We start from the raw sequence: 12,268 nt of genomic DNA, 5'->3' as shown, positions 1-12,268 counted from the left end.
GCCATTTACAACCTCCCTTCTAGAACCTATCCCTTTTGGGGAAGACACAACACAGAAGGAGTTAATGCTGCTCCCCGTTTTTTGCCATTCACATTTTTAGCCAATTTGGAGGAAGCATGCCACACAGAGTGGCAGTTCCCAAGCTTCACACTGTTACGTTATTCTCCCCAACCTGAAGTCATGGTGCAATGACCACTCAATGGTGTGACAGAAAGGTTTTCACAAGGTCAAAGGGAGGAGAAATCACAACATGAATCTGTAGTGATGTTATTCCCCTTCTGGGTCTCCAAACTGATCTGAAATGCCTGCAGCTAATTCTCTCTGCTAGCATGGGTGAATGGTACCATCCACTCTGTAGTCTTCACAGGACGGGAATTTTGTAGTCTCAGATGTACACCATTTTCTCATTGCTGTTTTTCTTATATTCTCTAACCTAAGCACTCGTAAATGTTGGTAAAATGTCTTGAATCTTAAAGGCACTTTGAAAATAGAAAATGAAAAAATATTTTATGTTTTTAACTGGATGTTATGTGAATGACTACAATGCCAGTTAAAATCGTCCCTCAGGTGACCACTTTTGGGCACTTGATGACACTCACAGTGTCTCTGGAGTTAGGGGGATATCTCCAGTCAAGTGGATGATGTCTTTGAAAATTGTCCATTAAGAGGCTCCCATAAGGGAATGAACCTCCTATTACCACCCTTTATAGCAAATCCATCAGATAGTTAATGCCACCTTTGGAGTAATAACAGATATTGGGCCAGAACCTCAGATGGTATAAATCAGCATAGCCCCGTTGTCTTAGGCTTCATTAGTTGACTTACATATTGACCTTTGCACTCTACTGAACATATTATTTATATTTCTTGTGTGTTGACCTAAAACACTGTTCTTGTAGTTACAATAAAGTGGAGTAAGACCACCAACTCCTTTCACATAAGGCAAATATCAGTTTGCAATGAATTTCCATTGCTACAGCCCTTACCCAAATGAAAACTTGTATTCTAAAGGTTAAAGACTTTGGGCTAATGTTGACATTAGGTGAAGCTCAGTGCAAGGAGCAACACAGTAAGCATTATGACTTAGGCACCCTATGAGCCACAATTCCTCCCCTGCTTCCTCCTTGTGCTCATATAGAGAATAGTAATATACTACTATAATATACAGTAATAGTAATAGTAATATACTACCGTAATAGTAATATACTACTACTGTCCTATACAAGAGTTAAAATATGACCTCTCGCTATGTATGCTCACCTCTGATGGCATCATGACTCCACCCATCCCATTCTTTCTTGCTCTCTCCCACTAGCTCCAGAGAAGGAGTAAGCAGGTGAGTAGCCCCACTTACTACTGTGTTCCCAAACCCGTGGTGTACAGTAGTATAAGGAGGTTTCTTACTCCCTTATGAATGCATGTAGAGTCCAAGTCATAGTCATCTAATCCCCCACATTAATACAGTACTCTGGGTATGATGTTTAACTAACTTATCTAGAAAATATAGACATCCCTGCCTCAAACTGCACTAAAGATCAATGTAAAACTAAGCTGCTGCTGGATGTAGGTTGATCAATGCAAGTCCACTCTGCCTCCTGCCAGTACATATTCGATTTCGAAAACAGCTCATGTTGTTACCAGTATTGAACATTTATACCCTTTTGTGCTTTTTCAATCAATAATATCATTCTCAGTCTTTTACAAATATTGGGAAGACAATTTGTATATTAGTTTCTGTACTTGAATAAATACTTTACTTGCCTTCTTGTCATATTAGGCTGGATTAATCCCTGAACGGTATCTATGGAGGTCAATTTCTCCATTTTTCCCTATCTTTATTAATGATGGATGGATAATAAATTAACAAGAGAGCAATCTTTCTGCAAGTAGTTATATATAGATTATATAATATATACAGATTATATAATAGCATATTGATTATTTTTCTACAAACTAAAAAGTATGTCTGTCATGTATCATACAATGGGGTGTTACCAAGGTCAGGTCACACTGTATTAGCAGACTGCAGACTTAGACAGAGTAAGTCATGGGGCAGTACTGAGGCGCCACCCCTCAGCAGCTACAGGGCATGCTCCAGGTGGAGGGACTATTTGAAAGGGGAAGTGGCTGCACCAAGAGTGATGGTTGATGCCTGATGATGTGGGAAAGAGGGCCCACAGCACAGATGAGGTCATGCTGAAAGCAGTGATCTCTTTCTCCCCTCTCCCCTTGCTTTTGTAGCTGGCTTACTAAACTTCTACTATTAAGACTGTGACCATGTCCCAAATAGAGGCTCTCCAGTCCAGTAGGAGGCAATCCAAGGAAGAGTATGAGTTGGACTGGGCTGATGAGTGGTCTGGACACTGAAACCCCCTTTTAGGGCCCTGGGTCAGGGCCCAGTGGAATGGGAGGGCCCAGGTATTCCCCATTGCTGTCGCAACTGACTCTTTTAGGGAGAAGAGGGAACACATGGGATGAAGCTATATGTAGATGAGCTGGCAAGGCCCCTCCAGAGCAGAGAGACTGAAAGAAGCTGTGATGTCATGACTTGACCATTAGTCCAGCTGGCTTCAGGAATGGCCTGCTACACCATGCCAAATCCATCTGGACATGCCAGTATATATAAACTTGATTAATGCAGCCACAGCAGGGCCAAGATCTGCTACACTAAATGTATGAAGTTGGAGGCTGACTGAGGTTTAATCAAGATAGCCTAAAATGATGTTGGTGGGCTGGAGGAAGAAGAATTTGGAAAGGAAATGTTGCCAGCTCCACTTAACAGTGTGCATCTGCTACTTATTTCTTCTATTCTTTTAGATTTATAACACAAATACAGTGAAGGTATCTATCATTCTAGGGACCATTGATAGATATTTACAAAAATGACCCCACCAAACACAGCTGCTAACCATCAATAAAACTCAACCCTCTGTCAAGAACTAGCCCTTGAGAAAATTAAACATCATTCTTTGTCAAAAGTCTGTATACAAATCTCACCGCATAGCCTGTACGTCAAGAAACCTGCACTTTTGAGGCACAAGGGTATTAAGAGGTTTGAAAGCTCAGGGCCCCTCTTGAAGAATGCTCCATCACTGGCCACCTTCCTTAAACTCAAATTATTCCAGTTTGAGTGCATCAGCTAATTGCAGTTGTGGCAATATGACACTGGAAAAGATGTTGTGAACCAGATTTTCAGTCCTGGAGTTTTAACAGAATCAGGGCTGATTTTAGAAGATCTGCCATTTTAGTCTGGTTAAAAGCCTGTGATCTTTTCTTTCTGATGTAGGAACATGCCACAGTCACTGATGTCTTTGACTGAACTGCTGTAAGGCACTATACATGCAAATGGACAGTAGTACTAGTCAGAAGCACGGGTCAGTGCAGAATGTGGCAGATGAGAGATATCTTATGCAGGGAGAAGCTAACACCAATATTCCAAGAGCTACACTGGCTTTCAATAAGTTTCTGGGTGAAGTTTCATTATGCTGGTCTGAACCTACAAAGCCCTAAAGCTTTTGTGACCTGGTCACTCAAGGGATTCTTTCCCCCCATCCCTTACTAACATCAGCAGAGTTTCTCAAGGTGCAGCTTTCTCAATATAAATGAGTAACTCTGGAGTTCACTTCCCCATACAGATGCACCAGAATCTTGGATTTGCCCATCTTCTGAATATGCTGCAAAGCCTGTCTTTTCTTGTGAGCTTTTAGCAATGATGTGGATCTACAGGTGGAAGGGCTAAAAAGTGAAGAATGCTTCAATCTAGTCTATCAAGGTTCTCATATTGTGGTAATTACCATAGCCTCAGAGCACCTTCCAATAGTGCATTAAGCATCCTGACTAATATCTGTCACAGGTGGTTTGTTCCTTCATTCTCTCCCCAGGAAAAGATTGTAGGACATAGCACTGGCAGGGACCTCCTGGGTCATCAAATCCAGTCTCCTGCTGTCACAGGCAATCCCTGTCATACAATCCCATTCATAAATTTATCAAACTCCTTCAACATACAGCACAATTTAGAACAATTTACCTTGTACAACTTTATCATGACATTCTTTTATATTGGACCATAGACCCTTGAAGAAGTCACCAGCAGTTTCAGCAGAGCTAGGGCTCCCACCACTTACTTCAGAAACATTCATCTTATCCTTTCTGATCCCAATTTGTCTTATCTACAGTACTTGTGTGCTCTGTCTCATAGTTTTAAATTACGTAGTTATGAAGCTGTTTCTGAAGTCAGATGTATGCCTGGCAGTGGCAGGAACAATGTGCAATGGAGGGTTTTGTTTGGCAGGGTTTTCTGTTTGTGTTATACAAGGCAAGGTCAAAGAAATGTGCCTTGAACTCAGGACTAAATTCACAAAAAATTAGGAGTGGTGGTGCTGAACATCATCCTGCCTGACTTTTAGGTGCCTAGAAAATCACTGGGATTCACACAGCCTGAGTTAATTATGCAATGAATGGGACAACATAGGTGCCTTAGAATGGGATTTACAGAAGCTAGCATGATAAGTGGCCCCTGCACCTAAGCTATCCAATGGAAGATACCAAGGTGAGGGGAGTCCCTTGAGCCCCACACCTCTGAGCATAGGTGCTGACTTTTATTTTTCCCTGGGGGTGCTCCACTCCTGCTCAGCCCCCAGTCCCCGCCCCTTCCCTGATGCCCTGCCCTCTCTCTGCCTCTTCCTCCCCCCGCCTCCCATTCACTGCTCTCCATCCTTCCCTAAGCACCTCCCCCAGCTGCCGAACACCTATGGCTGGTGGGTGCTAAGCATCCACTATTTTTTTGCCATGGGTGCTTGAGCCCCAGAGCACCCACAGAGTTGGTGTCTATGCCTCTGAGGAAGTTCAGAATCTAAGTCTGGGCTACAGGGAGGCTTTTCCTTCTGTTTGGGATTCTCAGCTGCAAATCCTCTCTTGGAGTTAGGCACCTACTTCATTTTAGCAAAAGCAAGGGAGGGGGAGTGAAAGAACCACCTCCCTCATAACTTTTACCCTAGCAGTTCAGGCAGTCACCTGGAATGTGGGAGACTCCCAGTTCAAGTCCCCCCCTCCACCTGAGGGGATGAAGGGATTGGAACAAGAATCTGTCATCTCTCAGGTTAGTGCCCTAACTATAGATAGTCTGATGTGGGTCAGTAACATAGGCGCATAGGGAACTTTTAGTGCAAAAATGTAGGTGCCAACCAGGATAAGGGGCAGATGAGCAGGGGATTTGTAAATCCCACTGCGGTGTGGCTCTGTGATTTAGAGCAGAAGATGGTAAGATTGGTGACAGCCCTTAGTTCCTGTGACAGTTCATTCCACAGTCTTTGAAGCTTTTCACTCAGGAACTATTCTGTGTTGCTGGACCATAAACCCACGAGAAGAACAAGCTAGACTAGCAGTCCATCACCGTAACTACTCAGCCACCTCACCTTATCGTTGATTAGCTGGTCTCATGAATAAATTGTCTTTGCAAATTTTCTTTTATACAAGAATTAGTAAAGTTGTACTTGTGTAACTGGAAATTTGAATTAAAATGTTGTCTTGCTAAATGTTTTGTGATGTGTTTTAATTTTGGGAGAGGCCTAGAGTTACGATTAGGAACTGGACAAAATAGAAAAAGAAAAGTAAAATTACATTTTTATAAAAAAAACCTCTTTCTCATTCATGAAGTTGCCCTCCTCCTAACAGATTTTTTCCACTGCTGTGCTACCCTCCACAATACAGCTGAGAGAAACATAGGTACTCAAGTATCATATTGACAATGCGTTCAAGACTGATTTATTAATGCCAGTGAACCCTGTGCTTGAAGGAGTTGAATTTTCTGGGTGTTCGGTGGTCTGATTTGAAAACTGGTTGAACAGTTTTCAAATCAGATTGACAAGCAAATCTCTTTTCAAGCATTTTCAAACCTCTTTGGAAGAGGTGGTTTGCCAGTATTTGGATTTGTGGCAAATAGCTTTTTTACAGTTCCAATGTAAATTGCACAGTTGAGAATTAAAAAGAAGGCCATGTTATTAAAGGAGAAAATCGGGGTTTTATTTATTTATAAATTATTTTACTAATGGAAAAAACTCTTTCAGAAATAATCATCCTATTTCATGGAAGTCCTGTGAGAAATGTGTAAGCAGTGGTAAACAACAAATAATATTCACCTACCTTTACATCGTTTAAAAGAAAAAGAAATTAAACCACAAACCTAAGAATTTTGCAAGGCACCTTCAAATTGTATAACCATATGATGAACACTACATAATGGCACTGGAATTACTTGCATAGTTATACTAGAAATTACTCAGCAATTACCATGTAATGTTAAGCTTTCACATCTTATTATAATTTTCTAGTTTACATAATAAAAATAATTACACTGTGCTTGGTGTTCTGTTCTCTCCTGTATCTGTGTAAAACACATTAATGCTAATGGTGTTTATGCAAGACTATGGAGGTGCACACAAATCCACTGTTCTCTCTCTGTTCTGCTAGTATTAGAGGTATTTGTCTTTGTCTTGTTTTCATTATTAGTAGTATTATTTCATCAAAATGTACATTAAGGGAAAATTGTGTCTGAAAGTTTATCACTTAAAAGTTAGGAAATGCCAAAGCCAAGTTTGCAAATGTACTGTATACATACATACAAACAAGGCAGAGTTAAAGTTGCATATGCAACTTGGATAACTCCTGTTGTTTGAGTGCTTAAGTTACAGTCTTAATATTCTCTTAATATGGCTTTTTTCAAAAGAAAAACTATAGAACAAATAAATTGCATAATGTAGATGTATTTGTGAGACGGCATGAGAACTCTGACCCTGAACCCTTTGCTAAGAGAGTCATTGCCTCAGGAAGGTCTGGGTCTTTCCCCCCACCCAGGACATTTTAGTATGCCTCTTTCCTTGTGTGGCTCTTTGGGAATAAGGCCTTGTCTGCACACAACAATTTTACCAATTTCATTATAGTGCTACAGTTTAATTGATGCAATGTTCTATAGCGTGGATGCAATTTTATCAGTATGATGGTGCCTTATATCAGTGTAGCTATACCTGTAGAGAAGAGCAATTAGGTAGTCTGATATAAGGCACCTGTGAAGGGGTATACATACCACACACTGGGACAGTAAGGATTAAAGGACTGTACTGGTCCCAGGTAGCCTGGCCCCTTCAGCCCTGCAGGGCATCCTGCGACTGGAGACTGGGTTAAAAAGGGAGCAACCCAGCTTAGAAGGACGGAAGCTGAGGAGGAAGACACACCTATACTAAAAGCTCCTGACAAAGGGGTCGGAGAAGTCTCCCTGAGTGAATAGGACTGTATGCTGAGCCAGGTTGGGGTTGATTGTTTGATTTCTTTTCCCTTTCCCTTATTGGGGACTAGAAGCTGAGGAAGGAAAGCAGATGGTAGGAAGTGACCCAGACAGGTTAACTCAGAGTGCCCCCTTGGAGGCCAAATGCTGCTGACTCTCCTATTGTCCTGGGTTGGAACCTGGTGGAGTGGGTAGGCCCAGGCTCCCCTACCATTGCCCACACTACTGCCTACCCAGCCTACCACAGACCCTGTTGCAGCACCTTTACACTGCTATTTCACCCACACTAAGGGTTGTACTATTATAACTATTTTGTTAGAAAAATCACATCCCTAACTGGAATGTTAACAGTGGTATGTATATAAACAAGATCTAGTAGTCTCTGAAAGGCTTTTAGCACCAGAAGGCCCCCTGCTAGTATACAGATCTAGATGAGCTATTCTTTCCCAGCCCTGCTGTGCAGGAAATTTTCACTTTCTCCAGGGTCTCTCAGGAGGTGTTGATGTCCATATATTTTTTTTTCATATTCAGTTCTGTAATATATGAGCGCTGTGCAAACCTTTACAAATAAAATAGAGAGAATGCTTTTTGCAGTTCTAAATACCAACTGTCATAAACCCTGATCCTGCTAACACTTATGCATGTGAATAATCTCTTGAGTTCAAAAAAATTAGTCATGTGCATACACATCTGCAGAATTAAAGCCTTACTGTCCTTACTGTAATTATGTGATGATCACCATATTGGACCTACACCCTAAGGACTTCCAAAGTCAAATGAGAACATCTCCATAGCTTGAGATATAGAGCTGAGTTCTCTGGAGGTATACTGGACACAGAGAGAGATGTGTAATATGCTGACCAGAAAGTTATAGTTGTATTGAGAGGAGTGTGGACATAAAATAATCTGGAATAGCCAAGATTTTCACAGTTTTTAAAATTGCTGAATTTCATTAAATCCCATGTGCTTTTTATTTTTCAAATGTAGGATCATTTTTGTGTGAAAATGAATTAAACTCAGAAATGGTCCTTCTTTCAAGAAAAAACACTACTGTAGTTAGAAATTTTCTACTATTAAAAATCAAAATTTATTTAGGATGAAAATTGTGGTTAATTGAAAACCTGTGAAATTTCATTTTTTCTAGGGTTTTGACGTGAAAATGGTCATTTTGTAGAAATTTTATAAAGCATAAAGATCCAAATTCACAAAGGGACTTAGGGACCAAGTCTCAGGTTTAGGCTCCACTGCAATCCACAAAATTTCCACTGAACCCTCTAGGCACCTAAACTCATTCAGTGCCTATGTTTTCAAAGTAAAAATTCTCTGGGCATCTAAATTGCTGCCTTTGGGTATGCACACTGGTGCTTTGCTCTAGGCATCTGCTGTCTAAGCCCCAAAGGGATCCACTATACAGAGATGGATAGGCATTCATCTGCTTAAGTTGTGTGTGGGTCCCTATCCAGTAGGTGTGTGAAGAGGCACCTCCTCCTCCTTTGGCAATTTTATGTGGAGCAAGGCAGGAAGCTAACTCATTCTTACAACAAACTATTTATGTAGGCACTGTAATTGTAGCTATGTTGGTCCCAGGATATTAGAAAGACAAGGGGCATGAGCTTTTACATCAGCTTCTGTTGTTGAGAGAGACAACAAGCCACTCAGAGCTGTTCTTCAAGTCTTCAAAACTTGTCTCTCTCAACAACAGAGAAAGCCCAATAAAAGATACTAGCTCACCCACTTTGTCTAAAAACTGCTTAGGCACCTAACCTGATCGACTTCAGGAGGCTGATTTCCATTTGTAGATCACTAAGCAGAGCTAGTCAGCCCAGACCCAGGCTTTGTAGACACTCCTCTTATTGACAACTGCCTTTTGCCAACGTAGGTGGCCCTCTGCCTAGCACGCTGGCTTTTGTGGATTGTATTTTAAGGTGCCTATCTCTCCTCATTCATTGTATAGAGAGCCTAAGTGCCTAACTCACATGTGTCAACTGAAGTGGTGTTCCTGTGATTTTCTAGGCACCTAAAAGCTAGGTAGGTTGGTAGCTTGACACTCAGCATTGTAATGCCTAAGTCCCTTTATGGATCCGTCCCATAATGTCTGAGAAATAATCTAAATAAAATGAAAACTTTCCCTTTTTTAATGTTAAGCACTTCTGGCAAAGCTGTGATTGATATGCTGTTGTAGTACAAAAAGCAGTTTCCCCATCTGAAAAGGTTTAAAATTAACTACAACTTGTCAGGTGCTATAAATGGAAAAAGTTTTCGAAAGAAAACGTTCATTAATATTCTGTGATACATCACAGAATACATTTTAAGAGATTTCAACATTTTATTGTGTACTTAAAGCACATTGAAACAGTCAGAATTCTCTTTTATATACAGGAAAATCACAGAGTAATTACAGAAAACAGGCAATGTGATTTTACTTTTTACACCTAAGCAGAAATGGTTTGTGTGCTTAAGCTTTTCTGAGAGCAGGAAACTGCAAATTAAAGGCCCAGCCCTGCAATCCATATTCAGATATGTAGCCCTTAAAGTCAATGTCATTGCTTACATGAATAAAGTCTGCAGGAGTCCATTTCTGACCAATGTGGTGAAAGATGTCAAAGGGAAGACTTGGTGTGAGTCTAATTCAGATGCAGAGAAAAGCTTTTTTTCCCCCTTCAGTTTATAAAACAATTATTTTATAATCCTTTAGTTCTTTAGACTTAGACCACTGATGGATTTTGTTCACCAATAGCCATGCTACTTTGGGACCCAATCCTGTTCCCATTTGAATTGTAATCCTCTCCAATCTCATAAGCCAATTGGATTTTGACCCAGAGACTATGACACAACTAAGCAAAACCCATGTGTTACAAGAGTGTTGATTAATAAAGTGCTGTCTTCCTTTCCTGTGGAAAATAGACCATAGAGGCAGTCTTAGGGTATGTCTACACTGCAATTGATAACCTGCGGCTAGCCCATGCCAGCTGATTTGGGCTCATGGGGCTTGGGAGAAGGAGCTATTTCATTGAAGTGTAGATGTTCAGGCTCAGGATAGAGTCCAGACTGTAGGACCCTGCAAGGTGGGAGTGTCCCAGAGCTCAGTTTGCAGCCCGAGCCCAAGCGTCTATATGGCAATTAAAAGCCACTTAGCCCAAGCCCTCTGAGCCTGAGTCAGCTGGCACGGACCAGCTGCAGTATCTAATTGCAGATCAGATGTGCTCTTAGAGTCTCGTCGAGCTATGTTCAGTACAGGACCAAGGGGAAGACAAAGGTGGATGTATGAATCTGGGGGCTGGGCCAGCCCTCAGTACAACTTAGAGCAACCATTCTATGTAGGATTCCTTTGCCCTAGGGATTTTGCCTCAGCATGTCCATACTCTCCCCAAATTCCTTCCAGATCATAAGAACATAACATAAGAACATAAGAACAGCCGTACCGTGTCAGACCAAAGGTCCATCTAGCCCAGTATCCTGTCTACCGACAGTGGCCAATGCCAGGAGCCCCACAGGGAGTGGACCCACAGGCAATGATCGAGTGATCTCTCTCCTGCCATCCATCTCCATCCTCTGACAAACAGAGGCTAGGGACACCATTCCTTACCCATCCTGGCTAATAGCCATTAATGGACTTCACCACCATGAATTTATCCAGTTCTCTTTTAAACGCTGTTATAGTCCTAGCCTTCACAACCTTCTCAAGTAAGGAGTTCCACAAGTTGACTGTGCGCTGCGTGAAGAAGAACTTCCTTGTATTTATTTTAAACCTGCTGCCTATTAATTTCATTTGGTGACCCCTAGTTCTTGTATTATGGGAACAAGTAAATATCTTTTCCTTATCCACTCTCTCCACATCACTCATAATTTTATATACCTCTATCATATCCCCGCTTAGTCTCCTTTTTTCCAAGCTGAAGAGTCCTAACCTCTTTAATCTCTCCTCATATGGGACCTGTTCCAAACCCCTAATCATTTTAGTTGCTCTTTTCTGAATCTTTTCTAGTGCCAGTATATCTTTTTTTAGATGAGAAGACCACATCTGTACGCAGTATTCAAGATGAGGGCGTACCATCGATTTATATAAGGGCAATAATATATTCTCAGTCTTATTCTCTATCCCCTTTTTAATGATCCCTAACATCCTGTTTGCTTTTTTGACCGCCTCTGCACACGCGCAGACATCTTCAGAGAACTATCCACGATGACTCCAAGATCTTTTTCCTGATTTGTTGTTGCTAAATTAGCCCCCATCATATTGTATGTATAGTTGGGGTAATTTTTTCCAATGTGCATTACTTTACATTTATCCACATTAAATTTCATTTGCCATTTTGTTGCCCAATCACTTAGTTTTGTGAGGCCTTTTTGAAGTTCATCACAGTCTGCTTTGGTCTTAACTATCTTTAGCAGTTTAGTATCATCTGCAAACTTTGCCACCTCACTGTTTACCCCTTTCTGCAGATCATTTATAAATAAGTTGAATAGGATTGGTCCGAGGACTGATCCTTGGGGAACATCACTAGTTACCCCTCTCCATTCTGAGAATTTACCATTAATTCCTACCCTTTGTTCCCAGTCTTTTAACCAGTTCTCAATCCATGAAAGGACCTTCCCTTTTATCCCTTGACAACTTAATTTACATAAGAGCCTTTGGTGAGGGACCTTGTCAAAGGCTTTCTGGAAATCTAAGTACACTATGTGCATTGGATCCCCCTTGTCCGCATGTTTGTTGACCCCTTCAAAGAACTCTAATAGATTAGTAAGACACGATCTCCCTTTACAAAAACCATGTTGACTATTTCTCAACAGTTTATGTTTTTCTATAAAAAGAACAGGAGCACTTGTGGCACCTTAGAGACTAACAAATTTATTAGAGCATAAACTTTCGTGGACTACAGCCCACTTCTTCGGATGCATCTGAAGAAGTGGGCTGTAGTCCACAAAAGCTTATGCTCTAATAAATTTGTTAGTCTCTAAGGTGCCACAAGTACTCCTGTTCTTCTTTTT

This window comes from Trachemys scripta, chromosome 1, assembly GCF_013100865.1.
Source record: "Trachemys scripta elegans isolate TJP31775 chromosome 1, CAS_Tse_1.0, whole genome shotgun sequence".
Taxonomy (NCBI): Eukaryota; Metazoa; Chordata; order Testudines; family Emydidae; genus Trachemys; species Trachemys scripta.
Note: the sequence above shows the minus strand (reverse complement) of the source record.